Below are 4,554 nucleotides of genomic sequence, written 5' to 3' on the forward strand. Positions count from 1 at the left end.
CGACAACAGAGTTGGGGATATTTTTGGGGTACATTGATACACCTCACAACTATCGGGTGTACTTGCCTACCAGTCGGAGGATAGTGGTTCGCAGAGATCTCAAGTTTGATGAGCAGAAGGCCATGTGAGTTCCCCTTAAGAGGGAGCCCCAACTACAGGTTGTGGAGGAACTGTTGGTTCCTAAGGATGAGGAGCCTAAAATTGATGCAAAGCAGCCGCATGTAGAGGTTCCAAGAGTGGAGACATCCACTCAAGAAGAGTCTTTCAGAGATGTACAGAAGCGCACCAAAAAAGCTGACAGATTGTTGGAGGATGCGAGAGAGAATGTGGGATCACCATCTTCTCAGCACAAACAGAGGAGGTCACCTGAGAGGTACACTGGATACATGGCCCTTGTTGGGGAATGTGTTGAGACCGAGCCATCTTCCTTTGAGGAAGCAGTGCAACAGCCGATTTGGGTTGATCCTATGGTGGAGGAGTATGACTCCATAGTTCGTAACAGTGTTTGGGATGTGGTTCCGAGACCAAAGAACAAGTCGGTTGTGAGTTCCCGTTGGCTTTACAAGGTAAAGCAAGCTGCTGATGGTAGTGTGAAGAAGCATAAGGAAAGATTTGTTGCCCGTGGCTTTTCACATGTTGAGGGGATTGACTATGATGAGACTTGTTCTCCTATCACAAGGTACTCATCTATCAGATCTATGTTGGCACTATCAGCACAGATGGGTTGGAAGATCCATCAGATGGATGTGAAGACTACATTCGTCAATGGCAAGATTGAGGAAGAGGTGTACATAGAGCAACCGAAAGGTTTTGAGACCTTCGATCGTGAGTCGCATGTGTGCTGACTCAAGAGAGAGTTGTACGGGCTGAAGCAAGCACCTCGTGCTTGGTACACTAGGATAGACAACTACTTCACTGGGTTGGGCTTCACAAAGAGTGAAGCTGATGCGAACCTATACCACATCGTGGTGAAAGGTAAGCTGTTGATCATCGTACTTTACGTAGATGATCTTATATTGACTGGTGATGATCATTTGATCGTGTTGCAAGATAATTCGAGATGAAAGACATGGGTCTCATGCATTACTTCCTTGGCATGGAAGTGTGGCAGAAGGATGAGGAGTTGTTTGTGTCTCAAGGCAAGTATGCCAACGAGATACTTAGGAGATTCCACATGGAGAAGTGCAAGCCCATGCAGACTCCTCTAGCTAGTAACTGGAGGAAGGAGGATGCTACTTCAGGAGAAGTAGTGGAAGCTATTGTGTACAGGCAGCTTGTGGGTTCACTCATGTATTTGGTGAACACATGACCATATTTGTGCTATGCGGTGAATCAGCTGAGTCAAGCAATGGTTCAGCCTACCAAGTTGTTTTGGAAGGCGAAAAAGCATGTATTGAGATACCTCAGAGGAACATCTCAGTGGATTATGGTACAGATGGACAGAGGGAGTGAAGTTATAGGGCTTCACTGATGCAGATTGGGTAGGGAGTCCATCAGATCGGAAGAGCACATCAGGAGGGATTTTCAACCTTGGGTCAGTGGCAGTTTCTTTGTACAACAGGAAATAGAGGTCGGTTGCACTCAGCTCGGCAGAGGTAGAATACATGGCTGCAAGTCAGGAAACATGTGAGGCCATCTGGATGCGGAAAATCCTAGTTGGTTTGTTTGATCAGAGGATGAATCCAATTGTGATCTATTGTGATAATCAGATTTGTATCAAACTCTCTGAGATTCCAATATTTCATGATAGGTCCAAGCACATCGACATCCGATATCATCATCTCAGAGACTGTGTAGCGAGGAGGGTCATGTTGCTGCAGTGTATTTCGATAGAAGAGTAAGATGATGACATTTTGACAAAGGCATTTTCAAAGTGTAAATTCAAGTTCCATAGAGACAGGATCGAGGTGGCAGATAATCCCTTTCTTGTTGAGAGGGAGTGTTGAAATATGGGAACAAGAATATTTAATTTTTTCTTGAATTAAATTGTGAATTAAAATCGAATTTAGTCTTAACAACTACTTGGAAATAATTAATTAATTCGATTTGAATTAACTAGTTGGAGAAATTCAAGTTAGAAGTCTTTCTAAAGTTATGCAAGAGTTATCCCTTAAATTAAGGAGATAAGATTGAGTTATATTTGAGTTGTAATTAGTTAACTCAGTTTACTGATTTAAGTCTAGTTAAATTAGTTCCAAACTGTTTGAGGAACTAATAGAGAGTTAACAGTTAGTTGATGCATGCATGCACTCAACTAGTGTACTCTAGTTAGCTGAAGATTCCCTCATCAGAAACTCATGCATGTCTATTCTGAGAAAGACCCAAATGAGATTAAAGATAAAGACAATGTACTATCAGTTGCAAGTGTTTTATTATAAAGAAAACTCATGCATGCATTCAAGGTATCATCCTTGAAGATTGCGCAGTTTTGGAGGCTTGATCATCCACTTGGTAGGAGATCATTCCCTTGGTTGAAGGATAATCATCCACAAGGAACAACGCTAGGAAATAGGAACATGGAAGGCAGAGAGGAAGGCTGGAGAGAAGCCAAGATTGCCTATGAGCATCTGTGAGGATTGTACTGAGAGTTAGCTAGCTGTGAGAGCTAAGGCTTGTATAATTCCTATGTATTTCCACCTTGTATGATAATACAAATAGTGGGGTTTTTAGTTGAGGCTTTCCCCAAAGTATTTTCATGTGTATTGTGCATTGATTCTTTTTCTTCTGGTTATATTGTTCAACCCGATATTTAAGCTTCCGCAAATTGATAGTAGAAGTAGGTTATAGTATTCTGCTTTGATTTATATTGCACTATTGGGTTAACCTACATCAGAGATTTTCTACATGGTATCAGAGCTGGATTTGTAGAAATTTAATACATACAACTCAAAATAAACTCGACCAGGGCTCCTATAAAGTAGGAGACACTCTAGATGACTCAAGTTAGACTGTCAACTCAAATTAATTGAGCCAACTAAGTCAAATTAACTTAGTTAACTAATACAAGTTGTCATGAGATGTGGAATTACAATTTTATTCCCAATTTAATCTAAGGACACAATTAAATTAGGATTTTCTTGTTGCATTTTCAACAATATATAGACAATGAACAAATTAATAAAAATGTAACATAGCATTTTTTAAAAACAACACAATAAACTCAAACACACTAGATGAAAAATTCAAACTATTTTTTATTAAAACAAAAACATATAATTATATAGCTTTAATAAAATAACATTGCATAGTAATACATGTTGGCATTATGGCTAAAGTGTTGTCTTTGATGGAAACCTGATTGATAAAGATGTACTTGATGTCAACATTGTGATAATATGATCTCATATAGTTTTCTACAAAAACTACAAATGCTATGAGCAGATAAATGACAGTTCAAAGAAAGATGGATGTTTAAGTTGAAGTTTGAGAAAGTATATGTGGTTCCTGTGAAGAAGGGTCACGTACATACACAGGTCTTGTAAGAAAAAGTCACTTATAAAATCCGAACCATGTAATTATGGATACTAGGGGTCATTACCATGGTATTGACCCATAGTAATGGTTGCGACAACAATTATTTGTTGGTGTCAAAGAATACTAACAAATTTACCAAGGGATTTACGTAAGGTATTGGCTAAGGCTAAAACTATATAAGAAGAGGGAGATCAAGTTGTTATGTGTGCAAGTTATGGATTATTCATGTGTAATCTGATCTGAAACAGGGATGCACCAGAAAGCAAGGAGAAGACTCAGATCTGAAAGATCTAAAGCATGCTGAAATATATGCTTGATTTATTTACTTAGTGAAAATGTCTAAGTAACTAACAATGATAGGTCTATGGTTATAATGAATTATTTAGAAGTCTGTAGTTTTGATAGTAAAGGTTGCGGAGAGTGAAGTTATGTTTGTAGTGATCTAAATGAATTATTTAGAAGTCTGTATTGCGGAGAGTGAAGTTATGTTTGTAGCGAAAGTTTTCAGATCTATACGCAGATTTATATTTGGATGGTTACGTACATACACGGATCTGTGTCTGTGGGGTCACGTATATATTCTGAGATATGGTATTCAATATGTTGAGATATATACACAGGTGTTATGCATGGTAGTTGCATACATATGATGATATGCTTCATGAATGTCACGTATATGTTATAAGGTTTTGCAGTATGGCTTGATGATCACATTTGATGAATTCTGATTTGTTTGCTAATGTCTCTATCTTGATGATATGTGTCTAAAAATGTTGATTGAGTTAAATATGGAATGGAATATTGATTGGTAATGATGTTACATTATGGTGATATGTGATTGGTTTTAGTGATTCATTCAATGATCTATGTATTGTTTAATGGTTAATTTAGTGTTGCAGTGACTCATGATGTAGTAGTTAGTGATTTGAGATCTGTACACGGGTGTAATACAGAGGAAGCACGTACATACGTGGGTCTACTTTAGAATAGTAGGGTATGCATTCTGAAGAAAGTGTAATAAGGGTTTGCAATGACAACACTTTGTTTTTGTGATGGTTAACAATATATGGCTTATTTATG

Source organism: Pinus tabuliformis, chromosome 7 (genome assembly GCF_031772625.1).
Source record: "Pinus tabuliformis cultivar Carrire ecotype Pingquan chromosome 7, CPIR1, whole genome shotgun sequence".
Lineage (NCBI taxonomy): Eukaryota > Viridiplantae > Streptophyta > Pinopsida > Pinales > Pinaceae > Pinus > Pinus tabuliformis.